Genomic DNA, 23,686 nt, shown 5'->3' on the forward strand with positions numbered 1-23,686 from the left:
TTTTCCAGGAGGTCCTTGCTTCCCTCCCACGCTAGTAAAACGCAAGTCACCAACTTCGTTTAGAATGGGTTTCGTTTTCCAGGCACGTACCGAGCACCATCGAAAAGAAAGTGCCCTGTGCCAATATTCGCTAGCAAAACGACGCGAATTTCTTAGAAGTAAAACCCACTATTCGGAGATTGCTATTCGCTCGATGACACTTGGCGCTTCGTGCCATTCCAGGCATGGTTCCGACGTAAAACAATATTCGGCAGAATACTACTTTACGGGGGATCGATTCGACGAGAATTATAGTATAGGCAGCACCGGTTGATAGTCGATGGATTCAATTACGATCTTGCTGTGCATGACGTGTTTGTGTCCATAGCGTTTTTCTGGCTATGATACAGCTTACGGAGTTGTTTCGTTTCAGTTTTCGATTTAATCCTGTTTGCCCGTTTTTGAATTGATATGTATTGATTATTCATCTAGGAAATTTAGCGCTCTAATTTTCTTCTATATTTTTATTCCACAACACTTTTAAATTCCATGAAACGTGTGGATCAAATATTAATCATTCGAATAAGTTTACATAAGTTCGATAATTTCACCAAAACTCGTCCCGGTCGCAAACTGCAAAGCCATTTCGCTACCAGCTATCTCAACGGGCAGCAGCTGGCACCAAATGACTTCCTTGGAAATCCATTCAAACCAATCGGCAAACAAAGCTGCACGAAAGGAACGAAAACCCCGGAAAATTGAAAAATTATCATCATGTTTATTGCACTCCCCCATCCGAGGGCCCGCACTTGCGCCGCAATCTCCAGGCGTTATCCGATGCAAAATAACCGCACCCGAATGCACGGTTCACATTAGCAAACGGGAAAACGCGGTTGAAATTGAAATCGCGACGACAAACTCTCGTTATACTAATCTATACAAACAGTAAAATTTTCCCCCCGGTTTTGCATTTTCCCAAACACACACACACACACACAACCGGACGGGCATCACAGCCTTCCCGAGAACAAATCCCAACACGGGATCCCGTAAGCGATGGGGTCTAGAAGTGCTCTCGGGGATCAATCGTCCAGCACGCGGGCTCGGAAAAGCGTTCGTGTGGGTGGTTATGAGATTTTTATCGCCCGCTTTCGCAAACTCCCGCAGTTGAGCAGAAACTTTCCCAACCTCCCGGTGCGGGACGGGAAGGACACCGAACGGTGAACGGTTGTGAAAGCGGCAGCAATTTGAGAACATGCCAAACAACAGAAACAAGCTTATACCCATTATGGAATGTGTTTGCGCCTAACTACATCGAGATGTGTGTGTGCGTGTGTGTTTATCTATGTTTGTGAGTACATTTTGCCGGATTTAGTTCTCCATCCGCCATCTCCAATATCCAGCGTTGACGATGAGGCTTCCATTCCGATGCACGATTCCCGATTTTTCTCTTCCCAGTTGTTGGAGCGCTTTTGTTTGCTTCTCCATCGCTTCGCTAGTTATTCGTCGTTACGGATCGTCACCATGCATGACTTGGACGCCTCAGCTAAAGAAGGCCGGGCGATAAAAGCATGTAGACATGCTCCGACTTAATTAGTACTAATGGCCGCTTTGTTTTTTTTTTTTTGTTGGTTTTAGTTTTGCTCTTGTCGCCATTTTATATTTATTTTCACCACCAACGACAACGAAGACGAATCGTACCGAAACGATGGCCACACGGTGTCGCTCGAACGCCTTCGTAAGAACACAATGGAGGGGAGGTGTTGGAGGAGTGGGTCCAATAAACTTTCTTTCTCTTAAGGACTCGCCTGAAGGAAGTGGCCGCCTCCTACTGCTCACCATATTGTTGGTAGTTTTCCAGATCTTTAGACTTTCTTCCATGGCATGAATAGTCCTCTTCCTCCTAGTAGCACACAAGAAATGCACACAACAGCTCAATTTCCATCTGGAAACTGGAAGAAACATGCGATGCACGCAACCGCACACACTTACACGAGCCAGAACACTGTCTCGGGCACATACTGCCCGCCATCTGTCAACGAGTGGCCATGAATTTTAGAGTTCAAATTTATGTTCACAACTTCTGACGCTGGTCTTGGGAGGAACCGGGTGGAACACGGGATGGTATTTCCACACGTCGGTACCAGAGGAAACCGGAAACCCACCACATCCCCAAAACACACAAAACCACCAGCCACCAGGGTGGGTTTACCAAAATTCGTGTGCACTTCCAAGGCAAAACCCGAACGCCAGAAAAACAGCGTCAGCGTAGAAGTGTCTCGGAAGTTAGTAGTTTGTGGAGGTCTCACCCGACGTCATATGCCAGTCCGGTGCGCCCAATGTTCCAGATACCTGGTGCGGGTGACCGGAGCTAAGAAGTCGACTTCTATTTTGGCAAGCCACGAATACGGCACGAAAATGGTCCACGCACGCACGCTCCCATCCCTTAAATGGACCCCCGGAGATGAATTAGTGACTTAGTTTTAATACCACGCGGAGCTATAGACATATACGGTGGCGTGGCATCTACTGGCTTCGAGCCTTCCGTAGACTTATTGTTCGAGAGGACATGGAACAAGACATGCACACTCACACACGCTACTGTGGAAAACTTCTCGAACAATCCCCTCATCTGTCCTCCCCCGCCGGCTTTTCCACCAAACGGCGAGGACAAATCTTACCGGGGATTGGAATTTGCGATGGAAATTACTTCCACGGTTCAGATCCTCCCGGAGAAGTAACGCCTTCCGAAAGTTGATCATTAATATTTCACCCTGTATGAGTGGTTCCATCCCATAACCGAGCGTCCCCAGTGACCGGGAGCGTCCACTCTTCGTCCGTGATGTCGTGTCCAGGCTGACAGCCGCAATTGCGTTCTTCGGTTGGAGAAGTTAACTATCGGCAAAGGAAAGTTGGGATAATATCCCGCAGACCTACCGGAAAAAGGATCCAGACGGTTGTGAGCAGGGGGTAGTGCGCCGTTGCTTCGGTCTAAAACTTCACGCTAGCGCTTCTAGCATCCATTAACTAATTGAAATGTGACTCCGGTCGCACACCAAGTTTTCGGGGCGGTGAAGAACCTAACCGCTGTAAGTTCATCGGTACATCGCGTCACTATTAAATATTCAATTAATTTCACTTCCAGAGCAAAATCAAAGCCCTCTTTCCTTTGGAGGTTTCTCTCTCAATACCCCAGGAATGGCAGTTTCCATCCACAAGATAGGCCCATTGATTAGTAACGTTAAAGGTTTCTCCGGAGGAAACACACAGCTAACGTTCATTCTTAACAAAATCACGTGCGATTGCGGGGAACCAAATTCACCCCCACCGCTATGCTAATGTTTGGCACAGATTTAATGGTGCAACATTAGCTGGGACTGTGTTTTTATGGCCGAGCGCTCGTAAAAGCATGCTCCCTTGCTTCCCAGCTCGAACGTGTCACACTGTCGTTGCAAGGGCATCAGCACGCTTGGTCGCCTCCTTGGAGGATTCCTTTAAGGGCCGAAGGAAAACGATTGCCCCACTTGCTGTCCCAGCGCCACTGATGACAGCGACAAGCATGATGCGCGATTTATATGCAGGAGGTTCGTCCATAAATAAACCTGTTCCTGCTCCGTCCCGAACCGGACTCGATTCCGGCCTAAGGGGAGCCAATTATCGGACGATACTCGCTTTCGCTTGGGAAGTGCAACAGTGCGCCAAAGTGTCCAAACAAAGCGCGCCTCTGAGAGAAGGTGGGGGGGTGGGGTGTGCTTTCGAAGGCATTTTTATTTGGTCGATCTACGAGTCTTGCGAGCAGGCAAGCTTCCGCAAACAAACAGAATCCCACGGAGAAACAATTAAACGAATGTATTCCGAACAGTTTTCCTCATGAGCCCTGGAGAACTGGAGAAAAAAAAAGCAAAGGGGCGAAGAATCACAGCCTCCCGAAACATGCGCCCGGTGCCACTCCAGGACACGCTCGTTTGCGGACCATCCACCACTGCGGGGCCGGAAGTGAAAGATAAATTTATTCCCATTTAATTCTTAATTAAGATCAAATGATGATAATAGATGGAATAAAAGATTTTCGGGAAAACCTCGAGCCGCCCGTTTGCACGATCTTTTGTTTACCCTCTTCGCTGCTTCAAGATGGAGCCTCGATGGGGAGGCAAATTAAATTAAAGTGAATTTTGACCGGGTTTCCGGCGATTTTCCGTGGAGTGAGAGAATTGTTTGTAAATGCCTTTGGCATGTGGTTGGTAAAGTATTTCATTATATTTATCGAAATCTTAAATTAACGACGAGCGCAATTGACAGTAAATGTTTATTTATGTGTTGGATATCAACCTCCTCAGAAATCTATCTATCTATCACGTTTCTAAAATATTTGTTTCATTTTTCCAATTGTATGTTTAGTTACATAAAACTGCTAATATTAAACACCATGAAGAAAGTAGCTGGTATTTCTAACTATATTAAAAATTTACGAATCATTTCCTTGTTCAAGCAGCTTCGAGTGTTAGCTCACATTTTTGCGCAGTCCTCGCACGAACTTGCCATTTCAATGTACACAAGTTCTATTTCTTTACTAGCCTTTCGCCAAACCGCCAAAGTAGCATGGTGATGTGCAAACGGCCTGGAAAGTTCACTTAACCTTTCCAACGGGAAAAATCCCACACTCTGAACATCCCAAAACCTATCGGGAGCGGATCTCCCACTTTAATGTTTTTTTTTTCTTCTTTTCTGTAACAGAACGCGTCCGGAAAAGCAGAAAGAATTACATCACTTGCAAAGGCATGAATTATTCAAAGCATATGACCGAAGCGGCTGAGTGCCTCCTGCATTGGGCAAGGTGGGGTTGATTTTTATGCTCCCCCTTTTATTTTTCGCCACATTCTGAACATCCCGATCCCGATGAGTATGCAGGGTGGTCGATCCGATTTCCTAAGGGGTATAAGTAGATCATGCCCTTCGAAAACGCACTACACAACCATGCAATACTTTCATGCTTATCGATTGTGCGTTAGCCAACCCTCCGAACATTGGAAGCTGAAACACCGGGGCGACTCAAGCGGAGGAAGCGCGCGTGATGCGAACCGTGCAATATCCATTTATGTCTAATCAAATATAGCCACACTGCTCTGCCAACTCGGAAAAAGAAGTTCGACGCACCTTGCATCGCTGCCACAGGAAAGGAATATTTATCCGCAGCTTCACGAGCAGTCCCTCGGATCGATTTTCTTCCATTAAGCGCCTATTTCCATACCCTCGGCGTACGGCAACATTTGCATAGCACCATAACGATCCCATCGAGAGTGTTTGAGTCCTGTAGGTTCTCCTGAAGAATTTTTGTTTTTAGCATCTATAAGCATCTCTCTCCTATCAGGTACTTAAGTGAATTTGGTTGTAAAAATAATCCAGTGCGAACGATATTTTGTATGAAAAGAAGGAAAAGTAGGAGTAAAACAGAGATCAGACAAAGTTGTTTCAATTCCTAATCATAATTTATAACACTCTATATTAAGGTACCATACTGTTGTGTATGATTATTTTATTTTTTCGTTTTGCTTTCCAAAGAAATTGCCTTTCGTAAAGAAACCACAATTGCATCCATCCGTCTCATATCACTCCCGTTTCAGCTCTTCTAAAAGCTGCACCTGCTTTGCTTACTTCAGACATATTTTACCTTACCGAATGGGTATTACGCTGGCAGCATAATTCTGAGGCGCAAAGCATATCGGCTGCAGGATGGAATCAGTGGAATAGATTTTGCCAAAAACCCAGGTGAAGCCTACGGACGAATACGGCAAACCCTTCGTATCGGCTGCATGAACAAAGCAGGAAGCAGTCGAGACGAGGATTCGAAAATCGGTACATTTCCCTCCCGAACCACACGGCGAGCATATAAACATAAATAAACACATGAGCATAAAATTCGACATTTAGCAGTACGGAAGAAAGGGCATCAAGAAGCGGCAAAACCCCGTCTTCTCGGCACAGAAGAAAGAGAAAGAAAGAAAACGGCGCTTGCTGCGGAAAATGAACATGCTTAAAGATCGTAACGACCGCGGGAGGAGGAAAGTGGTGAACGTTTCGGAAGTAGCGTAGTTCGGTTCTAGAGCTTGAGAGAAGCAGACGTGTGTGATCTAGCAGTGCTACAAGTATATATATAAAAAGAGAGAATGAGTGCGGAGAGAGAATCTACCATAAAGGTAGATTTCTCCAGCATTCCTAGGAGACCTCCGCCTAGCGAGGTCACCGCCTTTGTGTTCGAGAAGTTAAAAATTCCACTCGAAAAAATCAGCCGTATTCACCTACGGACATCATCGACCGCGGCCTTCGTCTCCGTAAAAGACCAAAGTTTGGCCCTGGACATCGTGCAGGAGCACGACAGGAAGCACAGCATCCTGTTCAACGATAATGAATATGTCATACCCATTTCGATGGACGATGGATCGACTATTGTTAAGATCCACGACGCCTCAGCTGAGGTTTCTAATGAAACAATTAAAAAAGAGCTGAGCCTGTACGGACGAGTGATATCCGTTACAGAAGGTGTATGGGGACCCCAATACATCTGCGCCGGTCTCCCTAACGGGTACCGCTTTGTACGAATGGTGGTGCAAAAGCAGATACCATCGTACATTATTATCGGCGGAGAAACAACGTTGGTGACATATCGTGGACAACAGCACACATGCAGGAAGTGCGGACTCGCAGTGCACCACGGTATGACCTGCCTGCAGAGCAGGAAGCTGCATGCCCAAAAAGCAAAGGTGAGCGACCGTATCAGCAGCTACGCAGATGCCACAAAAGTGGTACAGAAGGCAGCTCCCATAGCAGCTGCCCAAAATAGTGTGATCGTGACAAACGACAAAAGCGAGACAATAGATAGTGCTAATGTGATAGTCACGGAGAGGATTATAACGGGACCTGCAAGCAACCACTCTCCAACAGGCAGCAAATCGAGATCTCCCATAAGATCCAAATCGTTCTCTCCGCTAGCAGGACCATCGCGATACAGAGAACGCTCTAAGAAAAGAGAAACGGTGACAAAACTTACTGACTTGATCAACATTCAGTGTAAAAGAGGTAGGACAAAATATACAAGGAAAGCCATGATGGAGGGAATACCTCCAAACCAAACAAATAAAACAAGTTAAAAAAAAAAGAGAGAAAAAAGAGAAAAAAAAGAGAAAAAAAAAAAGAAAATGCCAACTGAGATATCTTACAAGATCGCTACGATCAATATAGCTAACATATCAAATGCTACTAAGAGAAATGCGCTCATAGCATTCATAAGGAAGTTAGATTTAGACATTGTTTGCTTACAAGAGGTTAATGCAAATTCCTTAGAAGCGATTAAAGGGTACAATATAATTAAAAATATTGATGAACGACAAAGAGGAACGGCAATCGCTATAAAGGAGGAGATAAGCTACACGTTTGTTGAAAAGAGTTTAGATGGTAGGATCATCGCAATATGCGTAAACGATAAAACAAAAATTCTCAACATATACGCTCCATCTGGCACGCAAAATAGAGCGGCGAGAGAGTATTTGTTTCAACACTCGATCGCACACTATTTGAGGCATCCAACACAGAACATCATAATCGCAGGCGATTTCAACTGCGTAATAAATAAAAACGACTCGCGAGGAGATTCAAATTTCAGTCCGGCTCTAAAAAACGCGGTAGAGCATATAAATGTAAGAGACACGTTCTATATTCTAAAAAAGCAAGTGGAATACACGTATATAACATCCAACGCTGCGTCAAGACTAGACAGGATATATATTTCACGCGATCTAGAAGAAAAATTGCGCCTAGTAGAGATTCAAAGCGTTTCATTTAGTGATCATCGTGCGTACATTATAAGGATTAAAATCCCCAACAACACAGACGAAATAATAGTAAGATCAAAAGTATGGATGTATAAAAAGCACATAGTGACAAATGAAATACTAGAAGAATTTAAGGAAAAGTGGATCATGTGGACTAGACAGAAAAGGAATTTCAAGTCGTGGATAGAATGGTGGACAAAATTTGCAAAGCAAAAGATTAGAAGTTTTTTTAAATGGAAAAACAAATTGTCGTTTGCTGATTACAACACACGGTTTGAAAGACTTCAAAGCGAACTCAACCAAGCATATTCGACGTTTGTTAACAATCCAACCGAGAAAACCAACATCAACAGACTAAAAGCAGAAATTCTTACGCTTCAGAGGAATCTTACCAAAAGCTACATAAAAACAAGTAACCATTACATTGCAGGAGAAACGCTATCAACGCTGCATATAAAAATGAGACGGGACAATAATACATTTATCAAGAAAATTTGCAATAACGGCATGATAATCCAAAATGAAAAAGAGATCCATGAATATGTGAATGAGCATTTTAAAAAATTGTTTCAAGAAGACGGTCTTCTGACTGACACAATACCCGAAACAAAAACCAGAATATCGACAAACTGTGAGCTGAACAAGAATCTTGCAAACGAAATCGAGACTCAGGAAATTTACAAGGCTATTAAAACTGCAGCAAAAAACAAAAGCCCAGGAAAAGATGGGTTACCGTATGAGTTCTATGAACAGTTTTTTGATATAATACACAAAGAACTGAACCTTATTGTAAATGATGCTTTGAATGGTAGGATACCTACAGAATTTTTAGAGGGAATAATTGTGCTAGTACCAAAAGGTAGTAAAAACACTAGAAATGCAACAACCATAGAAAATATTCGACCAATCACTCTGCTAAATTGTGATTACAAAATATTTAGCCGCATAATGAAATTCAGGATGGCAGGAGTGATAGAGAAGAACGAATTACTAACGGCTTCCCAAAAGTGCGCGAATAACAAACGTAACATATTTCAGGCGCTCCTATCAATAAAAGATAGAATTCTTCAACTGAACAATAAGAAAGTAAAAGGAAAACTCATCTCCTTTGATATAGAAAAGGCATTTGATAGAGTGAACCATGACTTCTTAAATAATACCCTCATCGCTATGGGATTCAATGCAAGATTAATTGAGCTCTTAAAAACCATTCAGACACGTTCATTTTCAAAAGTGTATATCAACGGTTGTCTCCAACCAGCCCTGCAAATCAAACGTTCCGTAAGGCAGGGTGACCCACTAGCAATGCTGCTCTTTAACATATACATTCATCCACTGATAATTAAACTAGAAGAGATATGCCAAGGCCAAGACGACTTGATAAATGCATATGCTGATGACATTTCAGTAATAACGACGTGTCAGCGAAAAATTGAAAGCATCAAACAAACGTTTATAGAATTTGAATTGATCTCAGGAGCAAAACTAAACTTAAACAAATGCGTATCCATAGATATAGGATTCATATCGGCAAGGAACAGAATGACAGTAGATTGGATTGAAAACAAAAACGCCATTAAAATTTTAGGATTGATTTTCACGAACTCTTTACGGCTAATGATAAAATTAAACTGGGAAGCGATAACCCATAAATTTGCGTATATTACATGGCAACACAAGGCTAGGGAACTCAACATCCAGCAGAAAGTTATACTAGCCAATACATATATAACATCCAAATGTTGGTTCATAGGCTCAGTTATTTCTATAGGAAAAAAAACCCTAGGCAAACTAACTTCAATGCTAGGGAGATTCATATGGTCGAAAGGAGGACCTCGGGTGTCAATGGAACAATTAGCGTTACCAAAAGCCAAAGGAGGACTCAATTTGTTAAACCTAAATTTAAAACTAAAATCACTGCTAGTAAATAGACACCTTAAGGAGTTGGAACACATTCCATACTCCAAGGAAATACTATTGAACGGGGGAAATCCACCCAACATATCTGACATACCCTCAACATATCCATGTATGGTCATAATAAGAACTGAATTAGCATACCTTCCAAGAATGACTGTAGAACGGCCTTCAGCAAAAAACATTTATAGCTCCATTTTGAATTTAATTGGGCAAGCTCCTATAGCAAAACAGCATAGCACTCTAAAGTGGAATCGAATTTGGAGAAACATCAACGAAAACAAGCTAAATTCTGAACAAAGATCCATATTATACATGGTAGTTAATGAAAAGCTCTACACACAGGAATTAAAGTTCAAATATGGCATGTCAGCTAACCCTAACTGTGAGACTTGTGGTCAAATAGAAGACTTTTCTCATAAAATAGCGAAATGTAAAACTGTAGAGAAACAATGGCAGAATTTGGTAGAAATAATGACAGAGTTCCAAATTAGGTTGCCTAAAATCAACCATATAATTAAACCAGAACTAAACAACGTGAAGAAAGCTAATAGGATAAAAATACTAGGACTATTTGCAAATTATATAAAGGTAATCTATAATACGGATGTGAATAGCAATATGGATAAAACAGAGTTACGACAAATGATATTGTAAAAATTAGAAATAAGCGATGTAAATAAATGATGTTTTGTTTTGTTAAAAAAAAAAAAAAAAAAAAAAAAAAAATGGGTATTACGCTGGCAGCATAATTCTGAGGCGCAAAGCATATCGGCTGCAGGATGGAATCAGTGGAATAGATTTTGCCAAAAACCCAGGTGAAGCCTACGGACGAATACGGCAAACCCTTCGTATCGGCTGCATGAACAAAGCAGGAAGCAGTCGAGACGAGGATTCGAAAATCGGTACATTTCCCTCCCGAACCACACGGCGAGCATATAAACATAAATAAACACATGAGCATAAAATTCGACATTTAGCAGTACGGAAGAAAGGGCATCAAGAAGCGGCAAAACCCCGTCTTCTCGGCACAGAAGAAAGAGAAAGAAAGAAAACGGCGCTTGCTGCGGAAAATGAACATGCTTAAAGATCGTAACGACCGCGGGAGGAGGAAAGTGGTGAACGTTTCGGAAGTAGCATGGTGTGGCGGAAACATGTTCTTGCTTTTCCGGGATTCGCAAGATTTCCAAGGTGGAATCAAAGTAGCGGAGAAGAAAACGCAACAACCCGCATTGAGACGGAAAGAAATTGAATCTTTTGCATGCCGAAAACATAGGGACTGCATAGGGAAAAAGAGGAAAGCAAGCTAAAAGGCGGCGGCTACGGAAGAATGTAAATGGGCTTCAACATGTGCATGTATGCGCTTGGGAAATACTGATGCCGAATATGATGATGATGCTGATGGCGATGGCATTGAGGATGGAGAGCATGGAGCATGTTAGCTTGCAGAAGATTGCGGCCTAGAAGTAAACGGTTTTGTTGGTGGTTGTGGAAGCTGGTTCGTGTTATTTTATTAACGCTTTTTAACATTATCATTCCGAGGGAGCATTGGGAATAAAATTAAACATCCGAAGTGAACTCCTACCGTGCTCCGTACCGAGTAACTGCTGATATTTATTCCATCAGGCTGAAAACATGACATCTCGTTTTGGAACAAACAATTTGAATGTAAATAAAAGTGGGAAAAGCATTAAACGGAAGCAGGAAATCAAAACATTGTGAACTTTATGAGGGTTAATTGTACAGACATAAAATGCCATCAGTCCATGGAAGAATTCTAGAGAGCAAGGTAAGAGACGTAAAGAAAAATTCAACAAATTTATGATTTGAGGTGCTCAAGGTGTGCTGAATACCGTAACAAAAATTTAGAACTTAAACCTATGTGCTGTAACAGCTTGCTGTCACCAACCGTTAAATTGGCAAGAGCACATTGTAATGCATTATAATAAAGAAGAAAATTTAACAGCTCTCATTTATTGTTGCAAAAACGGTGTCATTAGAAAATAACGACCAAAAATTAAATATCTCGTGAATCACCAGGCGTCTCCATCATACGTACAAGAGTTGACATAAATGATGTTAAATTATATTTGGTAAAATGAACTACGTTAGAGGTTATACTATTATTTAACCATAATAAATTATGTGTCATTCCTCGCAATTGAATGCATTAAATTAAATAAACGCTTTTTAAGCACCTTTTCTATCAGGTATTTGAACATGCATACGCTTCCGTAGGAAAATAGTATAATCTATTGGCAAACAAGCAAAACGTGCGAGAGAGAAAAAGAGAGATAAACAGAACGAATACAACCGTATCGAATAACATGACCATTTAAGCGTTTAATCTCGACCACTGGATTTCACCAGCATTTGTCGCTCGCTAATTTATATCCTATCGAAACATTGTGACTGATTTCGTTTACCTTTCGCAGCGCATGAACGTTCAAATGCTTTAGGCCAGTTGGCGAAATAACATGCAAGCGTGTCAACAGAGAGCATATTCAAACAAGCAACAAAATGACAAACTCTGCAGAACTCAGTCGCATCACGTTCCTGATTGTTATCTTTTGTTGATATTTGTTCTTTTCTGTTCGATTTGATTTTTACCTATCAGATTTTGGTGTATGCTTGTCCGAACAGTTATTGTATGTTACTGCCACAGCATAAACGATAAATTGAAGTATTCAGGCGTTTCGAAAGCCCAAAAGAAAAAAACTCATCAATAAACCACGTCCGTCCAAGATTTGTTTTTGGGAGTTCAGAACGTGTTTAGTTCCTTGGACGCATTAGTATCCCGAAGGTGGTAAATGGTCTTCCTGTCAACATAAAGCAGCAATGAATTGCAACATCTTTTTGCTTGATGCGTTTTGTGGGAAATTTGCCAAAACGAGAACTCATTAGGCTTCTGTGTGCTCGTTGCAGCCGCTTCATTATATCCTGATTTTGGGGCGCTTCGATGTCCCCTTCCCTGCGTGTCGACCGTGACCCAAATGGTCAGATTGAAAGAAAAAGTAATGAAAACCCTCCTTCAAAAAAGCACTTCCTCCTGCCACGGACCATGAGCAGCACCATCGGTTGGCAGTTATTGAATTGGTTTCATTTGGCGTTGCCCAAATAGGGGGAGAGAGAGAGAGAGACTCTCTGTGCGAATGTGCATAAATCATGACCAAAAGTAGCAATTAATTAAATGAACTATGACTTCCGTATACAGTTGCAGCATTCTTTAGTGCCGGTCCGGTCGGCGGCGCAGTCTAGCGTGAACTACTTTGCTGCTTCCGAAAGGGAAAAGCAGGCTGGCCATATTTTTTTCTTCTCCGTTCCTCCTCCTTCTCCCGGCTCAAGATTTTCCCTGCCCGGCCGAAGGTTTTCACCCGGAATGAACTTTAAGTCCCCCGTCGGGGGATGCACGAGGGCGCGTCGTTTGCCTTTTTGCGCGGGGCCGTTTCTTTTACATTTCCGGAGTCTTTCGTTTGGCCTCGCTCTCCCCCCCCCCCCCCCCCCCCCTCTCCCGTCACCTTTGGCTGCGTGAAACTTTTGTGACCGCGCTGGGAAATAATTAGAAGTTATGGAGCGGCACGGACCCGGAGCGCACCGCCCCCTCCACCGGCCTACCCTCGAAGCAACAGTAACAGACTAATAAAGATGATTTAAGCGAAACGGCTAATGGTGGTAGTTTTTCGCCAGTGAGGACCAATTTGCGGTACTGTTTGGATGGTTTTTGCTGTCAGTTTGACTGCAGTTTTGTTTTCTTCTTAAAGCATTTCCAAACATCTTTGCACATGGGATGATGGATAAAGAAGGCATCGTGAAGAAAAGTATTTTTCTTTACCGAAGGGCAACGCAGAAACGTCTTCCTTTTCGTTCCAAAAAATAAAACGCTTGAACGAACGGTTTTCTGTTTTGCATCGAGTTAAGCTCGCAAAACTTATTGATTCCATTCAGGTGCAGGTAAGCGTGTTACCAATAATGGTGGCAAATTTTATCATCCATTGAATGGCGTAACAGTCCACCCTTCGCCCCAGCATTGATATGCGGCTCCATTTCGATCTTCCATGCCGCAAATATACCCCCCCCCCCTGACTCCTTTGCAAATAGATCGGATTATCTTCGTTTTTGTCGTAATCCGTATCCCCCCGGGCAGCTCGTGCCAAAGAGGCACGCTATGATAATGTGTCATAGTTTCCGCATCACTGGCCGATGCCCAATTTTTGCCCCATTCACCCCCCAACCCCACGTCACGTGCCTCGGTGGTGTGTCGTCACCGGAAAGCTATCTCAAAACGACAATGGAATTACAATATCCCAAGACATAACGTGGCAATTGATCCTTGACAACGTTCACTTCAATATTCGCTAGTAATCCACTTCATTCCGGGGTTTTCCGAGCTCGTATCGTTGGTACCAGCAGCAGCAAACATTCCCTTCAGGGGCAGGGCGAGAGCTTAGCAGCATTTCATTTGCAGGGCTAGTAATATTCTTGACCGTTTGTCTTGCTGTGGACCCGGCCGTTTTGCCGGCAGTAAGCAACAAGGACGAACCAATCACCTCGCTCTTTGTTGGTCAGGTTGTTCCCGGGCGACCTGCTTGTATGCCGCTTTTCTTTTCCAAAACACGCCACAACTTTGAGCTCGAGAGTGTGTTGTGTTTTCATCCAAACCAACGCGCTCCCCCGTACCCTTGCGTCCGGTTCCAAAACCAGTGCACCCTGCTCTTCTTGAGCTCTTTGTAAAGACAATAAAATGAGCGCCAGCTACTAGGCAGAAGACTTCGGGTGTTCGGGTGCTGTTGTACGTCGATAATCCAGCTCATGTTGTTGGTCCAGCCCATTCCCCTGGTCGGAGCCACAAGACAACTGGCAATGGCTATGACTTCCCTTTGCTCGGCGATGACGCACCGCGCCACCCTACACACTCCCCAAACGCAACACTACACAATTGCAAATCGGCTCACAGCATGTTAACAGATTACGTCGGTAATTCTCTTCATAAAACCGAACCCACGTAGGGATGCCGGCCGCGTTGGGAATCCACTTTGGCCGGAGACGTTCACATTCCTATTCATTAGCATTTATAAGCCCTTGCATGCGGATGCGTTAAGCAAGGGGTTACGGGAGAGGTGGCTTCGCAAGAAAGACACTCCGGGATCGATATAGGACAATGTGACACTCATTTCGGGGCGATGCAGTGTAGGCCAGTTCGGTTTACCAAAATGTGCTGAACTGCCCGGTATCCCAATGCACAAGGTACAAAGCCTGCCCGACCAAAGATGGAGATCGTTTGCGTGGCTTTCAATCTAAAGCCACTGGTCCCGTTCGTACGCCGTACACAAACCGAACTAACCGTAAAAGAATAAGGATGCATCCGTACCGATAAGCAACCATTTCGGTATCTCTATCGATCGCAGTCTCCCAATCGCTCTCGTATGGTGACTCCATTCATCCTTCGAAATCTACTATTATGACCACTGCCTTCAGTCGTTCAAACAGTGCCATTTAGGCATCCTTTGCTTCGAGGGAAGAGCTGAACCACTTCGGTGTACATTTTCCCTACCTTGCCGGAAACCATTGATGGTGCAATTTCTGACCCGAGCAAGCGCACCGCTACCGGTGCAAATCCTATCGAGGGCAGAAGGAAAATTACAATTTATTTTATGTTTATTTCGCCATGGCTCGCTGCCTAGGTCCTTCGGCTAAGGAGCTGACTGTGCGGACGGCACTAAAGGCACTATGACGTATCTCGGGCCGAAGTAGTGGTGAGATGAACTCGGTCACTGCAGCCAATCCTTCGCGAAGAACTGGAGCAAGCAGCATTTATTTACAGTCCGGCGTGAACATTTTACGACCCTTCCCGTGCGCGTCACGCTGATGTCCGGTGCTCGGTGTCGGTTTTTATGAGTACCGGACAGTTTGAAGAAGGCAGTCCTACGTTGCACTCTGCCAGGTTCCGAATCCACGCCATGGAAGCTGTTGTCAAGTTTTGAGCCGTACCAGGAAAGCGCGGTGGTCTTGCCAGCCCTCTGTTTGCAGCGTTCTAACATAAGGTGAACTTCATAGCTGCTCTTCATATTATTGAAGAAACGATCGGCAGGACAGGACAGTATATTAGGAAATGAAACGACGTAAAGTTCCAGGTCTGACAGAGGCTTTCGAGGTAATAAAAATTTCTGTGGAAATCTTTTCCGTCGAAGCCAAGTAATGAAAGTGCATTCCCGGTATGAATTAGGCGCACTGGTAGTGGTGCTCAAAGAATACTTTGATTCACAATAATAAAACACCATAAAGTTATAAATAGAATTCAAGATGTTAGGAGGTACTTTTTTAAACCAAGTATGTTCCATTACTTACAATCTTTTTTCTACAGTTTTGTCGCTTTTGAAAACTACAAAGTAATCGTTCATCGATTTCAGAATTAACGTTTTTTTTTTTTGTTACTAATTATGTCAATTGTTTCGTTAATTTTTAAGGCTTCATCACGGACCTTTTCAACATTTTTTTCAATGTATCTTACAGCAGAGGCTTTTTCATGTTCTAGAATTCTTGTGTTCCATTCTTCTTGGAAAGCGAAACATTATAACCTTCAGCTCGGTGATTCTTGTAGGGGCATTCATGGAATCATTTTTTTATTCCTTCCCTTTGTTTAGACCTCTGTCAATATACTTTTAATTAAAAATATAATCTGCCACAAGTGCTTTTGATGTTTTGAAGTCGGTTCAAAGAGCTGATGATTGGAGCTCGCTTTGCCGGGCTCGTTTGACTTGTCTACAACTTCATATTTCTCATTAGCGCCCACCGGAAGCTGTTTCCGATCGACGAGCAGATGACATGGTCAGTGTTTCGAATTTTCCGTTTACATTTTCCCGTCTTAGAGTCACTCATGATCTACACAAAAGCTCTTGGACACTTCAAAAGAACAGCGGAGGCTCATTATAAATTAAATAACGTCTAGCTGGCACGTCATGTTATGAAAAATGTTTTCCCGAGGGCTCTGGTTGATGGTGGATGGTCGCAGTAAATCGAAATAAATTTCTATGGAGGAGGATTTTAACGTGATTTTTTAAATAAAATGACATTGTTCTAAAACACGTCACGTATGAAACAGTAATCCAATACCAATCCAATGCTGCAGTGCATAAGACTTATTTTCGAATGTCGTTAACCGTTGTCACTTGCCCCTTGCAAGTGAAAAGGAAAATGTATGCAATCATACATGTACACAGTTTACATATTTGGGGTATGGGGTTTATTTTGTTTTCACTGCTTTCTCGTAACAGTTTTTTTGAGGCTTTTATATCTTTTCAAGTATGTATGAGTATTATAGCAGTCTGAGAGGTTTATACATCTGTATCTCTTTCGATTCATACATTCGACTGAAGTGTCGCTGAACGGTACAGCTCCATAACGCTGGATCCTGCTCGTCACGCCAAGTTTTACTCGCAAGATTCGTTAGACACCCTCTGGTAGAAACTGTTCTATTTTTGCTATGCGTTACAAGGAAGTTGCATTTTTAAAGATACAAACAATTGGTTTGTTGAACTTTGGAGGACTTGCCAACTGAACTTTACCGGTGTACTTAGAGACAACAACATCGTATACAAAAATCCTACAATCGGTATTGTACCAGTAATGAGATTTAGCCGAGTGTCGTAGTTCAGCCATACTTCTTGAGTGCATACACCGACTCAATTGACACATATTACATTCAATTCATACTACCAAATATCCCAACACAGAACGACCTGTTTACAGGCCGCTTCATTACTGCCGTCGCCAGTGAGCGACCGACATTTCGAATGGAACGATGGGAAAATGACGAAATCGCGCTCGCGTTCCTAAAGATGGAAAGTGCGATAAGTCCTTCAAGTGGTGGTTTTGCTTATGGTAGCTTGCGGGCGTAAAACGTGGGCATGTGTGCTCGAAACCACGGGAAGTCGGAGCCACGGTTGCATAATTAATGCATCCGGCACTGGGTGGAGCTGCAGCGCCAACCTATCTCCTCAAAGAGCCACAGTGCGATACACCGCGATTCATTTTTCGCGCGCTAGGCTTAAAATGTTGGTGTTGTGCTCAGAGTCCATCCATCCGCAGACCAACGCGTGGGTCCTGTACGCGCCTCAATTGGCTCTAAACGACGTACTCTAGCGTGGTGAAAAGAAGCGCACTGACATGTGAAATTATACACTATTAGCAAGCATTAAGGGTCTCGACGGCCGGACTCGTCCTGCGGATGGCATTGATGTGTTTACAAGTGTGCCTTTCCATGGCCTGCGTTCTCTCTGCTCAATAGACAAAACAGATACTATGCTTATCGCGAGGTGGATACTGGATTATTTGAACAGGATAGTTATTTGAATGGCGTTGCGTTTCCCTCCACTTGTTTGTACGGTGAACGTTGGTTGTGAACGCATCAGCACGCCATTATTCAAACCTATGCAGCAAGCGTAAGGGCGTTAGAAATAATTACTAAACAAACCTGTGTGGATTTAGTGAACTGTAAGGAGTTAGTAAAAAACAAAATTCTGAGATATGTGTTATGGAAGTAAAGAAATTTTTTAGCGGGTTTATCAAACAGTACACTTTTCGTGATACATTAAACATAAAGATTTTTTGTTCAGTGGACATCGTAAGTTTGTAATAAATGTTAGTGATTTGAAGCCCCCGTTTTTGCATATATCAGTCTCCATAACGAGAAGTCCCACAATATTCCCGCTAGCTTCTAAAACGTTGGAATTCAATAAAAAGAAACAAAGCACACAGCATTTTTTTCATTATGACAAGCTTTATCTAGCATTCCCCCCCTTTCCCACGGTGACGTATTAAACACATAGCATTGACATAACGATTATTATTTTGAAAAATAAATAAATTTTCACACTTCAGGTGATAAAAATCTCCCCCCGTCGGTTAACGCACAAACAATAGGAGCTTAAAGAATCGAGAGAAGGCGCGAGGGGTGCCGTGTTTCTGCGGACAAGAAGAAAATAAAACCCGGAATCGCTGCATAATTTGCACCTAGCAGGGAATGTAAATGAGAGCGTACCAGAGAAAATCAGCACCAGGAAAAAATAAGGGGCTGCAATGCCTGCATTCAAAATCGAGGATGAAGAAAAATGCAACTCCCGCTGCGGAACAATGGAACCGCTGCACATGCATCACACTTGTACAAATGTCTGGCGACACTCTCGGAGGGTGTTACGTTGATGAGTTCCACCTCCCATCGTTTACACCTCAAACCTGCCCTCGCAGCCGAGTTTCTGTAGGCTGCCTGGTCTGGGGGTTGTGCGTAATCACTTGAGGAAAAGTGAAGCGCCCTTTTCCAGTGCGTGGTGGAGAAAACCCTCGCCGCAGTAAACCCGCCGAGGCTCGTGCCTGTTCGGCACGAATCTCGCTAGTCAATCGTGAAAGGCTTTATGCACCCCATTCAGCACGGTGCAAACTAACTAGGCCGCTTTCCGTCGCATTTAATCGCGAGGTTGCCGTTGGTGTTTTTGGTCTCTATAAACATAGGGCGCACCGCGCCTGGAAATCCGGGAAAAGGAAAGATCGGGAAATCAAGAAAATAAAAAGTGACAAGGAGCTGTTTTGCGACGTGTGACTGAGTAACACTTCAGAGCTGGCAATTCGCTTATCAACGACACGCAGCATTTGGTGGCGTTGCGGTTCATTTTGTGCTTGTGTTTACACGGTCGAATAGAAGAATTTACCTCGTACTATTTGCCTCTCGTTTGAAAAGATCTGGTGGGTTTTTTTGCTATTGCTGCCCTGGGTTGACCTTTATTCGTGGAAATCGACACGAACTATGGTTCTTCAGACGCGGCTGGACGTGAAAACTATCCCAGGCTGTAGGAATGCGAGGGTTCTTCTGTGTCTCCGCAAAAAGAGCCTTCAAGAATCCAATCCAATGACTACGAACAGCATATACTTTATACTGGTACTTTATTTCAAAATTAATCCAAAATGATAAAAGAAATCTTATCCTAGTTCAGGTGTTCAACTAACTCAGATTAGATCCAGGAGACTACTCCACAGATTAGGTGCGTTTACAGTAGAACCACGCGCGTTAATCTAGCGGTTAACGCTATGTGTATAAGTTTTCTGAAGATTTTCCATGTACCTACCAAGATTCATAAATAACAAATCCCGCTAAGGTGTGGTTGCAATGAAATATTGATGCAATTGTCGATAAATTCAGGAAGATAGATTGATGATTGTTCGGTGCTTTCCTTGGATATATTTAAAGGATATTTGCGTGTCAAACGAGCCACATCGGCCATCGGTTGTTGTTCCCTCGCATAGACTTACCGTGCGACGACGAGGTTTACATCCAGACGCGCTGTCTGCCGCAACCACAAGAGCATCCGACAGTGATGCACAAAAAAAAAGATGCGTCTCTGGCAATAGACAGTAAGAATTGAACAGATTAATTAACACGTTCCGAACCGCGTCACTCAAATATGGGTGACAGCAGTTCTAGTACTAAAAAGTTTTTGACCAATAATTAAATGAAAATGCAACATGAAATGTATAGTTATATTAAAAAATAAGTTATTTGGTAAGCTAAGTTTTGCTTGGCCTTCGAAAAAAATCGGTTTAACAAATATTATAAACAAATTGTAATTAAAAAGATTGTACTAAAAATTGTGCTAAAACGCTTGGTACGCAACGTATTAAGAGAATTATAGAGTAGAGTAAGAATTGAACAGAATAAAAGAACGTTATTTAAAATGTAACTGTCACATTTCAAAACAGTTTGCACAAATGATGTGGAAATATGCTGTTATTGATGTCTTTTTTTTATTTTAACACGTTGACTGCCATGTTACCGAAAAGTGGGTGACAGCAGAAGTCAGTTCTAAAAAGTTTTTGACTCATAAATAAATGAAAATGCAACATAAAAGTTATAGTAATATTTTAAATAAATTCTTTTGGAAGCTAAGATTTTGCTAAGTCTTCAAAAACTGTTAGTTTAATAAATGTTATAAACAAATTTTATTAAAAAAGATTGTACTAAAAGAGTGTGCTAAAAACACTTGGCAGTCAACGTGTTAAAGTTGTTGATATTTGAAAGTGTCACAGTTTTTTTCGGACGCTTTACAAAAATTCCATCCGGGTTCTTATTCGGCTGTAATCTGAAACCGGACCGTTAGCCAAACAAGGCGAGAACGGGTCGGCAAACTCCGGCCGGCCTGCCGCACGTTTTCTCATCCCATTGTTTTGGGTGAACGAGGTGTGAGTAAGGACACATGAAAAGGCTCGCTGTCGAGACTCCTCACGCCGAGCAAAACTGTTCCGCCTTCCGCCCGCCCGCTCGTTCGTCTGCCGTCCCGTTGCGCGCCCCATTCAATATTTCGCCCGAGTGCTGACGGGTGACGCAAGGGGGGCGGGGGAAGCGGCACGATATCCTTTTCAGTTTTATTTTTGACGCGCTTGAAATCCATCCTCGTTTTTGCACACCGGGGTAAAAATTAAGCACGCAGACATACAACGGCACACAGCACTGCAACGCGCCCTTCTCTCTCTCCCTCTCCCTTTCTCTCTCACTCTCTCTTTCATCGGCCTCTCTGTTTAGCAACCGGTGCTGTTATCCTTCGAGCCGAAAGGGAAGGTAAGGCTTTGCATCCCGCTTGCGTGGTGTTTGCCAAAACCTCAGGTAATTCTCGTCTGGAACACGGCACGGCGTCTGGAAAAGCCCTTCACACCGTGTTGTCCTGTGCGTGTGTGCGTTTGTTTCCGTGTGCACGTTGTTAGTAGTGGTGGTGACTGTTTGCGGATTTTTTTTGCGCAACAACTCGAGCAAACCAACACTATCGACCATGCGCACACATACCACGACGTGGTTTGACTATACCCTTCGTCCTTCGCCAACCCGGTGCATGCTTTCTCGCTCACTCACCGCCCGAGTTGAGGCCAATTTGGCAACACTCGTCTGGCGGGAAACACCCCTCCCCCCGTCACGCGTCTGGAAAACGGATCCCGTTCGCCACGCCACGGTTGACGTAACACGGCTCGGCGTACAGGAAGCGCAGGACAGTCGTGTGGTGTCTTCGTGATTAGCCTTTCGTGTGTGGCAGAGCGCGCGTGGTTTTTGGTATTTTCACCGTGTTGTGGCCAATAGTTTCCGAACAACGATCTCACATGTGTTTGCAAAAGTTGTGCAAAGTAGTACTCCAGCGGTTCCAGCTGCCGGGGCCGAGTTTTTCAAGCGATCGTCCATAGAGTTTCAACCGTAAACAACAACAACGTCGGTGTGCGAGTGCGTTGGTGTCGAGGTGTGACGGCCGGACCTGCGTTTGACAGTTGGGGACGGAAGGAGCAGCGGTCCTCGGGACGTATTGTCCAGTTTGGGGGGCTTGGAGGATTTGACTCTCCCTGCACCTGCTGGTGGAGTGAAGGAGAGGGAAAGCGGTCGTCCTGTGTATCGTTCGGGTTCATTTTTGCAGTAGGATCACATCGCAACACAACATGCCGCTGAGCCTCGAGTATCATCTGGAGCTCCCAATGCTCCATCGTTAATACACCTGGGAGAGAACTTACCAATGGACCCCGTTTTATCTCTTGGCTCTCTTGGTGTCCGCTAGGTTAGGGGGGTTCTCTTTCGCACCAACGGTGTCCACCGTCCGTCGGCTGTCAGTTGGCTTTCGCTTGTGGAGCGCGTTACAATCGCCGTTACAGGGCAGTGTCGAATTGGTGCTGAATTTCCGCTGAAAACCGATCCATCGAGGCTATCAAAGTGTCCCAGGTGGTGCGGGAGTGTTCCTTCCCCTTGTGTGGCGTAAGTTTTCCCATCGGAGGACCTCTGGCGAACCCGCCAGCACGAATCTTCTGCCTCACGGGAAACGCGGTACCGTCGATGCGCACAGACAACGCAACGGTTCTGCTTATCAAACTGCGGATGTTTTCCGCAAAAGCATTGTGTGCGCATGGTACTGTACTGTGGAAATAGCGGTGCCCAGTCGTGATCGCATAAGGTGGAACCCAAGCTGGAATGTGTTGTGATTTGGTAGGTGGAAAATCGGCAGCACTCGAATGACCGTCGCTCACTCGGGTCTCCTTTGGGAAGTCGCTTGTCCTCTCGCGGTGGACACGCTCCTCTTATCATCGTTAGAACAGTAAGTTTTCCGATCATCAGTGGCAGGCAAGAGCGCAGTGTATCAAAACATCTCGCCGTGATGAAAATCTTGTGAGCAGCCAAGGCAGCAAGCTGTGAGGGCGTGAGGCGACAGTCGTTTCCCCGGGGAAAGGCATCCCCGCTGCTTAGGAAAATTATCCAGCGCTGGTGAGCAAATCTTCTCGTCGCTCCAGAAACAGGTGAGAGAAAAATGTGTAGATATAGAATACTTTTCAGTAATAAAATAAAGTTATTTTTTAATTCTAAATAGTAATCAATGTCGGTGCCGGGAAGGGTTTATTTGTTATTTCTTTCCTTTGTAAACTAACACACGAACAAATGCTCATATCCTGTTTTTCTAACGTTCTCGCCCGCTCACGGGGAAAATAGCGCTCCCGAAGCGTGTGCGAAGGAGTGTAACGGGAGTGAGATGGAGCTACTAAACAAGAGAGCGAAGACCGAGGGAAAACAGTCCTAGAGCAGGATAGGGCATTACCACGGAGCGTCCTGTGTGTGTGTGTGTGCGCGCGATGCGGATATCAACAAAACAAAAGCAATCGCCTTCGCTCCTGGAAATGACGTGGGCCCGACTTTTCCCCGTGGGCAGGAAGTGAGGGAAAATGGGAACCGCGGTCTTACGGTGGTGTTGGTGTGCGGATACCATCCCACAGGCTTGATACCGCCCGCTCGGCTGTGTGAGTGTAAACATTTCCTGTAACGGTATTTTTTCCAGCGCCCTCCCTCAACACACGTGTCCACTGATTTCCGCCCTTAACTGGGCCAGTTTTTCCGGAGCGCCTTATCGGTGTTTGGCTGCCCGGTGCAATCGACGGAGCCGCAATAGAAAAGGGAAAATGAA

Source organism: Anopheles ziemanni, chromosome 2 (assembly GCF_943734765.1).
Source record: "Anopheles ziemanni chromosome 2, idAnoZiCoDA_A2_x.2, whole genome shotgun sequence".
NCBI classification, from domain to species: domain Eukaryota; kingdom Metazoa; phylum Arthropoda; class Insecta; order Diptera; family Culicidae; genus Anopheles; species Anopheles ziemanni.